The sequence below is a fragment of the Denticeps clupeoides genome, chromosome 14 (genome assembly GCF_900700375.1).
Source record: "Denticeps clupeoides chromosome 14, fDenClu1.1, whole genome shotgun sequence".
NCBI lineage: Eukaryota > Metazoa > Chordata > Actinopteri > Clupeiformes > Denticipitidae > Denticeps > Denticeps clupeoides.
The window spans coordinates 14522747-14537440 of record NC_041720.1 but is presented as its reverse complement, the minus strand read 5'-3'; the positions used below and the strand labels follow the sequence as shown (position 1 = coordinate 14537440).

Here is a 14694-nt window from a genome sequence, read left to right as displayed (position 1 = left end):
ATCGTTTTGCGCTTTATAGGCTAATTTCTGCAATTGAAAAATATTGCAGGTATCTGATAGGGCGACCGTTTGCTTTTTCAAAAGAGCAGCTGTGCAAACCAAGGCAGTCACAGTTGAGAAGATGTGGTGAGCGCTACAGACTGGATCTGGTGATAGCAGTGCATTATGTGGCCAACATATAAGCAGGAAACAGATAACTGCATACATCAAAGCTTTATTTTATTCAAATGCATGATGAAACATTCAGATGTACAGGCCTAGGGCTAGTCGATATTGTAATAATGATCATACAGATTCATATAAATTGTGTAAAAAAGTTATTATTATTATTTTTATGGCATCATTATTTCACTCACATGCTCCATAACTGTTAGTAAAACAATTTGTCATAATCAGAAAAGGGTCATGTAAAAAAACATATGAATTACATAATATGGTATTGAATAACTATTTAATGTTTTGAGCACATTGCGCAGCACTGTATATCATACGATATCGTACTCTTGGTTTTATTAAACATATTTAAAAAAATTTAAGCCAATGAAATGTGCTACTTTAGATATTGGTATAAAACAGTCAACATAATTTCCTTTTTCTTTTAAAGACCAGAGTTTCTTGGCGACTTCAACCACAAAAAACACATGAGAAACACTTGGAGAGGGTCTCATCCCAACCCTCTCCAGAGCTTGTAATTAGGCAGAGCGAGCAGTGTTTCAGAGGGCATGTCCCCTCTGTCCCTCACCCTCTAATCTTCCCCGAATACCACGCAACGCTGGAGCTGTGGAAAGGGCCCTTATCTCACTGAGGCGGCACTGAGCCTTTCCATCTTGACTCCCAACGAAAGAGAACATACAACAAACACACATGTATGGCCTGGTATCTTAAAATAGAGCTTCCTTTCGTTCTGTTACTGCTCAAGATGGAGAGAGATAGGAGAGAGAGAGACCTCAAAGGAGCTAATAATCAGAAACACATTCAATCAGGAAAAATGTGCGTCACTGTCAACAGGTTCCCTCGGGTGTTTTTCTTCTTAGGGGTGTTGAAATTTTACTCATAATCGATGCATTGCAATGCAGACAGTCTCATTAAAAAGTAGTGCCGGTAGCGACTGATCTGATTACGGCGCCACTCCAATGAGCAGAAAAACAGACAGCCGTCTGCACCAGGTGTTTTTCCGGCGTTTGTGGCTTCAGGTTGTAATGGTTTTGAGTCGTTGTGTTGTGGAGGAAACTCTGGTGAAGCATGCAGAGAAAGGAGTCCCATCGGGAAGAAAGAGAATCTCAAGCCGCTGCTGGGGTCTCCATCACACTCTCAATTTATTATGCTTACAGCACCTCAGTTCTGCCACGCCCAGGTAAATGTCGGTAACCGCTCGTACATGAGACGGGGACATTACACGTACCAAACATTACTGCTTTTATGTAATACAAAATGAAATAATAAAAGGATCACAGGAGCTTGGACCAGTCTGCTCAGTTCCTCTGCTTGGTGGAGAGTCGATCTGCATCAGGACCGGGGCAGATGACTAACTCAACATAGCGCCATGTGCAGTTAAAGTAGAACTACCAGTATATACAACTATTAAAAAGTGAGTGCGGACTGAACGGTACATTCAGTAGCAAATCAAAGCGTCCACATAGGGGTACGAAACCTTGACTCTTGTATTTGAAACATCATGTGACAATGGGAAACATCACAATGCATCAATAATGAGCCATTGATAATCGTAAATGAATTCATGAGACCACAACTTTGCCTTTCCTGGTGTGAAATGACACACACACACACACACACACACACACGCATGTAAAAGGATGAGTAACAATTGAGCAACTCTGCACCTTCACCTACAATAATGACAGTCACCCAGACATCATTTCACCCAAGGTCATTTAATCATCTTTAGCGCAGCAATCATTAATGAAGCAGTAACTCGTTAACCATATTTCACTGACTTTGAGATTGAGCGTGTTGAGCAAACCTCAAATATAGTGTAGATATTTTATCATAACAATAATGTGAGATAGTGAGAACAATAGTGAGAATTGATTAATTTATTGATACGTTTAGTTCTTTGCTTTCCCAAATTAAGAAATCTTTTTTCTTTAAATAAAAGAATCTGAGGCGACTACATTCTGTAACTTTTAGATGGCAATGAACATGGATCAACCAGTCAGATTTCAGAGCCACTAATGACTATTTTTACATTTCACATGCGCTCCTATTGTCACTGACAAAAGCACAAGCGCCACTGTTCTCCATTCAGATTGATGCCAGTAATCATGCAGTCCTATAACAGATAAATAATACTTGCACACAAAGTTCAGTATTGGCTAAGCGAGTGACACAAAAAAACAAGGTTGTGTTTAGCTTTAAATTCTTAAATTGTTATGGGGGATAAAAACATGGGCGTTGGTAAAGCTGCAGCTGCTCAGAACATGCTTATGACGGATTACTGCAATTTAAGGGTTAATGGCTGCGGTTTAACACTGAAAAAAATAATAAAATCCCCTGATCCAGATGGAAGACTTTCACTCCACTGAACTCATGGGAACAGTTCTGGTTAAGCTTTCATTAGGCCAGCACATGGTCCAGCATTAGGCAGCCTCGCTCTGTAGCCATTTCCTCACTTGCTTGTCCACAGTTGCCTAACAGAGCAGCACAACACGTGCACTGAAAAGAACCAATGAGGGGGGAAAGGGTCTGAGAAATTATATTGCATAGCCTTCACCCTCCACCATCCGGCCTAAGCATCAGCATTGCAAATTGGGGACAAACCAATTGTGCTTGTGATTTTGCTTTTTAGGCAGATGTCCTCTTGACACAATCATCATTATTCAGGATGCGTCTGAAGGCCAGGGCTGGGCGTAAATAAAAATGACGCTAACTGCTGGCTCACTGCATTTTGCTGGGTAAGCAACTATGAGGTGTGTAATGCACCTCTAAGCACAAGTGCACAACACCATCCATTAAGCTCTTTAAAGAGAAGAGAAGCTAAGAGAAGAACACAAAAAGGAAAGATGAGGTTGCTATAGGTTGCTTCTAGTATGGTAAAAAGGAAATGATTACATGGACGTGTGTGTAAGGCAGAGAGAACATGGACCGTGGAGAACATAGGGTAAGTGGTGTAAACAGTCATAAATTGCTAATGGCTGGACCTGACTGGTGACCCATGGTGCTCTATAAGTAGATGTGTGTGTGTGTGTGTGTGTGTGTGTTCGGCACCTTCTCTGAGGTAACAACAGATGGGGAACAAGATGGTCCAAAAGTCTAAACCACTTCTTGTCAGCAGACTCCGTAAAATCTGTATTTTTTGTTTTATGCAGCCCTCACCTGGCACAGGACACTTCCTCAGAGTCAAACACAGGAGAGGGAAAAAAGGAAACCTTTGGACTTTCAGCCCTAATGCAGTGGTAAACCAAGCTCTGTCTTTAGCATTCGTTACAAACCTTTTGCACTCACAAAGGTGGTTCGACGAATGCAAAGCTCTGCCAAAACACGTGCGGAGCCTGATAAAAGTCATCTTACCTCGTTTTAACCAGATAACCCCTATCCGGATCTGCGGGAGAGCAGGTAGGCTGGCTCGCCTGATAGCATCGTGCTAACGGTGCCTCAGGAAGTCTAAGGTAAAATGCTTAGCTTAGCACTAGCTCAGTAATAAGACAGGTATGCCTGCTGAGGGGGAAAAAAAATCTGCATAATGCTGGAAACTGGTGTAGAGCGGAATGACCAGCATAAAAACACCGCTTAAACTGGTCAAACTTGCTGGTAAGTGTGAAAACATACCTTAAGAAGGTCAAGCTAGCTGGTCCTCCAGCTAAATTCTTAATAGTAATTTAGATATGTTCTTGCGACGACGAGTGCTAATTAAACGCAACATTATTCTGTACAGGTTTGGACTTGCTTAACCTCACCGTAAGTAATTGTTTCTGCTTCCACCAACAATCTGCCCCAGACATCTTAATGCACTACATATAATGAAATAAGAGCAGTGCCATGTAACACGATAAACCATAAAGTCTTTCTGTTGTTCAATCAAAACAGACACATGTGAGGTGGCTGGTCCCATGGCAGGGAAGGACCTGAGTTGCTGCCATCACAGTGTTAAATCTGCGCCTTGGCTGCTCCGCTTTCCTCTCTGCTGCAAAGAGGACACCGGATTTAGGACACAGCAGCTCTAAAAACAGGCCACCGTTTGTCATTGGCACTGCAGTGGAACAAGGGACACGCTGCAATAATCTAATCTTAGGTGCTGAATCACAAGGTTCCACTCAGGGGCTCCTCTTCATTAAATTTCAGTTCAGTTGCATTGCAGGAAATACATTTTATGTATTTGGATTTGGTAAAAAAAGTTGTCTATGCCTTAAAATACAGTAAGCAAAGGTTGGTTTTCTTTTTTAATCTATGTCATTTGACTGGGAGACCTGGCCTGGTTGTTGTCTAGACCAGTCAGCGCCTCTAACTGAAGGGCATCCAAACGAGGCCAAATATTAATTAAGCCACCTAATTCTTGGTCTGATTTGAAAGTGCGAAACATGGACTGAGCCAATTTATGGTAAGATAACATAGATTTGATCCCAATGCTTCCTCAGAACCAGGAAGCAAGGACATGATGGGTCTACTTTAAGCAAAAATACACCCAAGGTCAGGCAATTCTTATACTGGTGCTGCTTCTTCGATCACAGTCAACATGTCAAATCACGTTAAATGCCATTACTGTGTAGTGCAGCAGTTCAAAGTGCCCAAAGATCTTGAATGTGTCAATGAAGAGCCAAAAAACCTTCAGATACAGTTTTCCCCAATAGCTATTCCCAGTCAAAATTTGGAATGGTATGGAACTCTCCCAGATCTTCTCCTATGTGTAGCCAGCCTTTTTGTGAAGCATGTGCTTGTATGGGCAGACATTGTTTGCAACAGCGATATGATCTGAAAAATCAGTATGGTTACGTGAGCCCCTGTGGTGCGGTTCACGATAAAGAAAGAACAAAGATACCTTATCGGTCACTTCACAGACCAGGAAGACCACTTTAATCCCACAAGCTATGTGTCACTTAAGACCGTCCCCCCCAACCAACCTTGCTGAAACAGACACCCACTGGGATCAGAGGGTCTGTTATCAACTATAAACACGAAATAAGGTCCCCCTACCCTCCACAAGAGACCTCTGTAACTCAGCAAACATCAGAGTATCACTGGGACATTGACGCGGGGCACATGTGCATTTGGGACTGGAGGCAGAGTTAATTAACTTGTCCCTTCATCTCCACAACAACTTGCTGGACATTGCAGAGGCCTTTGAATTAAAACCACTTTTTTTTGCGACCCTGGAGGACCAAGCCATTCAGGTTGACTTTGAAAGTAAACCTTGTGCCCTCTTCTCCCCTTTCCATAAAAACGTTCAGAGCAAAGCAGACAGATTTATGAAGGCTCGCTCTAAACCCCCTTGAAGCCCCCAACCCTTTAACAACCGTCTTCATATCTGATGAATGGTATGGGCTCTCCATCTGACACCTTTCAGAAAAATAACCCAAGGCTTCCATATGGTTGCTTAAGGCGACATGTTATCCAGAAGCCCCATCATTACTCATTTTTAACAAAACCATCTAAAAGGGTAAAAGTGTAAAATTCCATGCTGCCTCAAATGAATAAAGCATAACTCAAGAAAAGATGGTAATGCTTCCTGGACACATTAGAAAGATTGAAACACTTTAAAAAGCAAGACGAGAACATTCACCTCAAACAGAAAAGGTGATCAACGATGACTGACATGACGTAACCAGTTACCAAAAATGGAATCACAGTGTGAAAGTTAAAACGAGTCTATGATTCACCTTAAGATGTAATAAGATGTCAGATACATACACTCCCACTCAGAAAAAAAATAAGCATTGACTTCAATGTTTTTTCTTATGGAATCCTGGCACTAGTTCAACAGCAGATCCTGAGTCAGCAAGTCAGGCCTGTTAATCAAGGACAACACAGTGGATCACAGAGTTCAACATGCAACTGTGAATAGATTTACACTAATAACCTCGCTAGGACTATTTGACGGTTTAAAATGTGTTACCATATTTGGCTTTGCCAAGTTTCAGCATTTTTTATAAAGACTGCTGACTGAAAAGATCTGGCAGCACTGCAAGTGTTAATTTGCTTGTGTTGACATATTGACAAGAGGGGTTAAAAATCGTCCAGAATGAGTAAATAGGTGCATGTGAGCTGCCAGTAATCAATATGATATCGAATAAATGTTCTGTCTCATAGTGCAGTCTTATATTCCTTAATTACAGCCACATTAGATTTACCAGCAATATCAGTAAACATATATTCAGCCTCCCACCAGTTTTCACAATGACACAGAATCAGCGTGTATAGAGAAAGAGTCTCTGTTATCCGATTGCTCTCTGAGCAGAAAAACAATATTGTTTTCCATCTGTAGACTTTTGCTTGAAGGAGCTCATTCATTTGTTGAGTGAGACCAACCCCCAGTTTATCTCAAATCAAATAAAATTATTCCTGCTTTCACTTTTTAATAATTATTATTTGCGTGTTACAAAGTTAATGTTGGGAACATGAAAAACCTTTAATTTGTTTCACCTCTGGCTAAAACTTTTGCACGGTGCTGTACTTAGAACAAATGTTCTGCACAATGATCTCTAATCACAATGCATGCCCATGTAGACATGTGGCTTTAGCAAAAAGTAACTAACAAATGTATACAAATCAAATGGAATCAACATCTCCATCTAACTTCAACCCGTGCTGAGATCTTGCATTTAGATTCCAGAAAACGTAAATAACCTCTGGCCCATTGTGACCTTTGGGTCAATTTCCAAGAGTGTTTTTCACGCGTTGGCTCAACCACACGGCCAATCCAGCCCCACATGTAGTACGTGGAAGCAGCAGTGGGGCTTAAGGGAAGGGAAGAAGACTCAAAACAGGTGTGGCCCCCGAATTGGAAAAAAGAAAAGACACATCCAGAGGAAATGTGCTTATTTGTAAGATGACAGCACGATGACAGAATGTGACAGGAATTCAGTCACTAACAAGAAACTACAAAATTGCAGGTTTCATCCTAGCTGCCTGGTTTGGCAAGGAGCAGAGGCAAGGTAAAAATTACATTACATCCCATTCAATAGCTGAATATATGTGGAACCCCTGGAGACAAATACACAAATGAACACAATCCATAAACACACCAGAATCTCAATGCTTAAAGGACCTGTGACACCTCAATGCAGATTAATAGAACTGTTCAAATGGCAACTAGTCACCCAAGGTGGTACAATTTTGACCAAACATTAATGGCGATCTGCAGTAGGCCATTTGAAACCAGACCAGAGAGTGTACAACAAATGTATTACAAATAAAAAACATACAGGTCCATAAACATGGACAGCTCATTGATCACTAAAATAAATAAAAAAAAAAATAAATAATAAACACATTTCTTCATCCACTTTTCAGAGAATGAGCCAATGGGAGGTTCGGGCCCCTCTAGACCTACTTGTGGGGCACGGCAGGGAAGACGACACCCAGGTTTGTCTTGGCCCCAAGCCTATGTTTACCCAATTAGGCCCAATGGGGGAGGACATGGAGGCAGAAGGCCCATCATCACTCCCAGGTCACGGCTCTCAACTTACAGTTTAGGATACATGGAGGCCATGACTCTGCATTAATAACATGGCAGAATACACACACTCATACAGCTGGCCAACCTTTTTGTATTGTGTAGATTTATTGTAACTTTTAGTAGACTAATAATATATAGCATGACCCATAAGTTATTGATAACACAGGAAAATATATATCACACATACATACTACCAGTCAAAAGTTTGAACGCACCTAGTCATTTATGGGTCTTGCATTTTTTACATTATCGAACCAAACTGAAGATGAAATAACATATATAAGATTTATCAAACAAGACAAATGGTTTTCATTTGAGTCTCTCCAAAGGATTTTTTGCTGTGATTGCAGCATTTCACACTCTCACCACCACCTTAAATTGGACAATGGGGACGGTTTCCAATGTTTATGCTGAACACTTTCTTATCATACATTAATGTTAATAAGAATCTCATTAAGTGGCTTTTCATAATGAGAGTAGTGACAAAAACAGCCACAAAGGTAAAAAAAAAAAAAGAAAGGCGACTTGCATGTTTCTTGCATTGGATTCTTCAAAACGGACTCCATCTTAGTCTTCATAACCACCACATAGTAGGTGCGTCCAAAGATTTGACTTTTTAGCAAGACTGATCACTTCATCAAGTCAATCATTTTAGGGCACAAGAGTATCAGATATCAATATCCATTTATCTACTCTACCCAATTGTCACACCAGCCAATCCCCACCATACAGAGCTGCTGCAGACAGGAGATTTTAATCAAGTTCTTTCCAGCTTTAAATCGATGAGCAGGAAATGGCTCTATGGTTCTGGGGCGAAAAAAAGGAGGAGGGAAACTAAAAAATAACAATAGTGAAAACTAAACCAAAATATTACCTCACTTACAGCACCAGAATCCAGAAGGCTCTCCTTCCAACACAACTAAGAGAGGCTAATTCTTCATGATCATTGAACTTGGAGCTCACTTAGACCAATGAAACAATCCATGTGGCTCAATGGCCTCCCCCATAAATTAAAATTGTCCCCTGCTTCTTCAGAGCCTGGGAGTGGTTGACCTGCCCCTTGACCTTGAAAGAATAAAGAGGGGTTAAGGAACCTCAGGGAAAAAAATGCACACTTTTACCCTGAAGCTCTGAGGAGAGGAATGGGGGGATTTTTCAGCAGAAACCTCCCAACAGAGACAGCAAATTATGTTAATGCTTTATTAACACAGCATTATCTTGCCCTTGCTCTCTGGAAAGCACAACAAATACATGTTTTAAAAAAAAGGAACAGACAGTAGATTTAATACATTTTAATATCTAATAGGGAGAAAATGGTTTGGAGGATGAGGGAAGGCAGGACGGAGATCAGAGGTAATAACAGCCAGACAGCGACACCCATAATCTTCCTTTAGCTGCAGTGTAGGGCGAAGTGAGAGGAAAAACCGAAAAAAACAAATCTAAATCTGACCTTCTGACACCCCATCCCCCACCCCGACAGCGTGCCTTCAAATCCCACATTCCCCTCGATCAGGGGACACGCAGTGGACGAGGCCGGATCAGCCCCACAGCTGGTCGAATGTGAGGCGGACTGGATCGCTGGTGGTGTCAGGCGGGGCCTCAGAGAATAAATGACACTAAATGAGCCCATTGTCTGGCCCTAGTGAACCCTACCACACAGAGAAAGGGACATTGAAATGGCCAAACAGGCCTATTGTTGTCGATGTGCCTGCAGTCGATGGAAAAACCTATGGGCCGATCAGGGTAACCACGCAAAGCTACGCGTCACATGGTTTACTGAGGACACCATCTGATTTCTGAGGCCGGCCCAACAGGTTGCTGCTCCACATCACATTTAAACAAGTTAACCTTTAAAGCAGAAAGGTCAGCAGAACATCCCAGTTCCAGTCAGGCCAAACCAAACCAACGTCCACTTTTAGAAGTTAAATCTAGAGATGCACCGATTGCAACTTTGGCCGGAATACCAGACACCTAAAACTGATCCCATGAGTAGTTTTGTGTGATGTAGTACTGGCAGTAATAACTCGTTTCACATGCTGTAGAAAATTTGGAACTCAAGGACTGTTTTTGGAACCTGTGATACTTCCTATTTTTAGTGTTCTGATGTCGCTAAAACAAAGGACTGAGTACAACACTATGCTCGTATTTTGGATATATTGGTGAATCCCAACCCCTATGACATTAGAACACATGCCCTGGGCAATAAAACCTTTTTGCATCATGCCTGGAGCACTTTTAAGAAGGCTTTTGCATTTTTTTTTTCTTCTAATTAACTTTTTATATGCTTTTCATGTTTAGTCAAACTTTTTTTTTATGTCCACTGGTCAGAACAATGAGGGAAATGAGTCTTTAGTCTAAATGCTAAAGCAACAGCATATACTTTTGTATATAATCTATATACCGTGCATATAATCTATGGAATAAATCACAATTGGCTTCATCCCGAGCCCTAAAAGTGGCAAAACGGAGGATGTGTGGAAAAGTGTATCGACTGGAAATACTTTTTAAACAACCAATAAGTACATCACAAGCAACTGGCTTTTTTAAAACCATTTTTTGCTAAAGGATTTTTTAATGCATCACTCAGCCACCCCCCCTTAACTCCATTTCTTTAGAAGCCACTTTTTAAACAGTAAGGCTCAGAGCTGGTTTTATTTTTACATGCATTTTCAAGCCTGTGGCTCTTCTTTTAGTAATCAATATAAACAGATAATGCTCATCCACTCAGCGGGATACCGCCTCCTGGTTTTATTTCGACCAGCCGACCATGAAGTGTCGGGCTGTCTATGGTAGCCCATCTGTCCCCAGACCACCCCACTATAAAGCGGAAACAATCCCAGCAGTGTCTCGCCTTTCGCCTCATTTGCAAACAGTGCTTCGGGGACAGCCACGCCCTGGCCGCTGGATGGCGAAGAGGCGATTAATTAACTCTCCTCCGCCAGCTGCGCGCCCACATCACTTCTCATCTGCACTGCAGAGCAGGGAGGAGGGGGACGGTAATCCCTCTAAACCAGACGTAGGGAGTCTCGTCCGCAAAAAAGGTTTATCACGTAATTTCACTGATTACAATCTCGTCGTCTACGTCTGAATGCCAGCATTCGCCGCTGAAGCTCCGCCCCTAATATCCTGCCCTCGCTCTGACCCTCCATTTCCACGTCCCTTGTCTAAACACAAATCTGTACATCCACATGGACACAGTAAAGCACCGCCTCCGTTTGTGCAAGCAGGAGACCTCCTGTCCAAAAGAAAGACCCTCTCCGGACATGTGGCACACAAATGTTCACATGGGTTCACTGGGAAACGTGCGAAGAGCCCCCCTCTTGGAACTAACAGGGACCACAATGACATACTGTACCTCAATGGTGCATTTATGCTACACATAGTAAAAGTAAAAGCCGGTCAAGTCTTGTGGTTCTGTTGAATGTGTTGCTAGACCCACCAGACTGCAGAACGTTTTTTATAGGGCTTAAAAGTCTTGGGTAATAGCCCAGATGATTAAAAACCTGCCAAACACTGGTGTAATCACATTGCAATGAGTATGTCAGTGCTGACGCATAAAACATATTACAATACACAGGGTGTCATATAATCTGAGACACAAGACAACATTTTTTTATATTAGTTATTTCTTCATACAATTCTAATAGAGTTACGTGTATGGGCAAAAACTTAACCTCACCGCTGCAGTATTATGTGTTATGATATACCACCATTCAACAGTTTAGAGAATTTTTTAAAATGTCTGTTTTTAATAGGAAACAATTACTTGGTGAATTAAATGGACAAAATGGGTGAAAACCCCAGTCCAGGCACTGTTGATATTTGAATCTGGTAGCTGGAAATGTCTGTTAATGATGGAATATCATTAATCCATAGAGGAGCTTTATCAGCAACAATTAGTCTTCCAGTGGAATGCTGTGTTTGTTAACCCGAGACTGTCCCTGTGAACGCTTCATTCATTATGAAAAACCCTTTTCATTGATTTTAGTAGAGCTGAAAACAGTTGCACTGATTAAAGCAGCAGTAAAACCAGCCAAATTCACAGTGTTACAGGATCCATTGCATCAGCAGATATGGGTTTGACTGAATCGTAGATGTACATACATCACTAACAAAGTTTGGAAAAAAGCTTTTGGACTGTAATGTGGGATATAAAAAAAATACATGAAATCATGGCCATCAGGCCACAGTGCAATCCACTCATCATGTAACGCAACTTGTTAACACAACTAATCATCCGGATGCTCAGCAGTTTTGGTGTACATTGGATGTTGTGTTAATGAGCTGAGCATGAAAGTTTGGCATGTGAGAAAACTGTTCAACATATGGAACATGTTCACAACATGCTGGCCACATTTCACGTTAATCTGAAGAACGGTGTACATGCACACAGAGCAGAACTTCAAAGTTGACATTTACATTTTTGACTGAGTTATCAAAAAGCATCATTGTTTCAAATTCCTTTTTTCTAAAAAAAAATTTAATAATCCAGATTACCTCACTTCCTGTTAAGCAGAAATATTGTGTGTGAGCGTAGGTTTCTGTTAATGAGATGCACGTGCATGTTCAATTTGATGGTGATTTGATGGTGATTTGATGATGTTTGTGTGCACCAGAAGGAATAACGTGTTAGATGGCACTGTTGAGCCCCCCTGGCCACGCCCGGGTTGACGCCTGTCTGGGGGCGAGCTTTGAGTGAATTGTGATGTGTGGGGCAAAAAAAAAAAAAAAAAAACAGGATTTTAAAATTAAAATAAAGTTTTGCCGAGTATATTTAAGAGCAATCGAGTGGCAGTGACTGGACATTTCTAATGGAACCAAATGTGCTGACTACCACACACGCCATAGAAATGAAGGCAGCAGAAGTCGATGAACCAATTAAGGAGATCCGCTCTGGGAGCCTTGGTCCACACCGCTTGTCTTACAAAACCGCCCACTCACGCCTTTCTCAATGTGGCGATTATGCCAAGGCTGAATGGGTCAGTCTGGGACATGGGAATGATTCCAAATGCAAGAAAGACCAAAAAAAAGGTACCATCTCAACCAACTGTTGCAGATGGACTTCGCACCAGCGCTGCTCAGGCCTTCTACGTTGTTAAGATCATTTGATGGCTAAGTTGTAAATTTTACCCCAGAAGTATCTCATCCGTTATGTTATTAATTAATATAGCTCATTATAACCAAAGGAATGCGTGCTCAATAAATCTCCTCGGTACCACAGAACGTTCCGGATGATTAGAGAAGCTCATAAGTAGGCACATTAAACACCAGCTGGTGAGATGAAGAGGAACTCCGGTAAATGTGTGGCACGCAGGACATGGTGATGGCAGGGCTACTACGACAGTCGTGTATAGGCTTGGACAGACATGTACCACCGCAGAATCATGCCGCGGCAGAGATGTCACCTCCGTCGTTCCTGATGTCATTCCAAAGCAGCCCCGTGAAGCTCCGACGCTGGGAACGATCGGATGTCTCGGTCCAAATTTTAATTTTGCCGGCTTACCAGCATGCAGTGGGCGGTTTCTCAATTTACATACTTCATGGATGACTATATGTAATCTGATTACTTCCATGTCACGTGACTCTTGCCTGTGACAAGCATGCAAAATAATAATAATACAAGTAGGTCAGGGCTATACGCTGACTTAATGACATTCACCACAAAATACACTAAACGTGAGCTTTTTTGCAGGATTGTTAACTAAATATCGATCATGTCAACATTGGAATGACAGAACTGGGCTCGATACACTGCAGAAAATACTAATAATGAGGTTAAATTCGTGAAAATATGAATGATTAGTTCTGGAGACACTTGCCTGGCAAGCTGAATGACGCGGATTAAACTCCCCCAACTACGCCCATCCTCAGCCGGACGTCCCAGGCCGCCTCCTCACACCGGTTTATACATTTCGCTCCACATACTGACAGCGGGACCGGCAGCGGAGAAGTAAAATAAAGAAACTAACACAAGAAAAACTTGTTTTCGGCGCTACGACCGGTTCGCACCGACTCCGCGGCGGTGTCACCGCGTCCCCGGCGTCTGGATATCGCGTTCAACTCGCCACAACTATCGAACGGATCACGAGCCTCGTTAAGCGGTCGTTTAAATCCCCTCCACGCGTAAACGCCAGCGGCTGCATTCGCTCCGGACAGAGGGCGGGAGGCGAGGAGAGCGGCTCCTACCTTGGCCGTCGCTCGTCCATCATTCAAACGCGCGGCCCCGCTCCTCCGCCTCCGGTTTATCTCCGCTCAACGAGAGTCGACGGGCGCGGGTGACGTCATCGCCATGGACACGCGACTGTTTGCGCATGGACGGGGGCCAAGGCCCCAGGTGCATCCTGGGAGTTGTAGTCGCAGCGGAACCTGCTTCCAGGCTTCAGCAGACATTGATGGTTCTGGATCTTTCAGCTGAGCTCCACTTGCAGACCGAGATCGTTTAGTTTATAATGAACCAGATGACTGTAAAGTTACAGGTTGTGTCCTAGAGAAAGGCACAAAAGTTTTTCTGAATAAAAGTGTTTAGTGAAGTGATTGTCACTTGTGATACACAGCAGCACAGCAAACGGTGCACACAGTGAAATTTGTCCTCTGCTTTTAACCATCACCCTTGATGTGCAGTGGGCAGTGGGCAGCCATGACAGGTGGGGATGGTGCTTTGCTCAGTGGCACCTTGGTGGATCGGGATTCGAACCGGCAACCTTCTGATTACGGGGCCGCTTCCTTAACCACTAGCCCACCACTGCCCCTTAATGTAAACATAACAGAATATACCCAGAAAAGATGATTCAGAGACAAGCCTAGGCCAGGAGTATAAATCAGATAGAGTTCGTTCTTTTTCTGTTACCAAGCCAAAGCTAGGGACTAAAAAGATGTGGCTTTTCTGTCTTCAATCTTGAATAAAGGATTGTTTTACACAACATATTGACATTTGCAGGCAATGATTCTAAACATGATTCACAAGGATATTAAAAAAGATGGGACTTAAAGGTTGAGGACATTTGATAAGACCTTAATAACCCTAAAAAGACACCCACAATGCCCAGAGAACCACAGAGCTAGAA

At 42.4% G+C, this 14694-nt stretch overlaps 1 protein-coding gene across 2 annotated transcripts in view; it reads right to left on the bottom strand.

Annotated features, from left to right (window-relative positions):
• daam1b (dishevelled associated activator of morphogenesis 1b) overlaps positions 1 to 13914 on the bottom strand; it is a 66460-nt gene extending 52546 nt beyond the window's left edge. For both annotated transcript variants that reach the window (XM_029002188.1, XM_029002191.1), the window contains exon 1: positions 13817 to 13914. The gene's annotated coding sequence lies outside the window, so the exon portion shown is untranslated. The remainder of the gene's footprint in view (positions 1 to 13816) is intronic.
• Between the last annotated feature and the right edge of the window lie 780 nt (positions 13915 to 14694).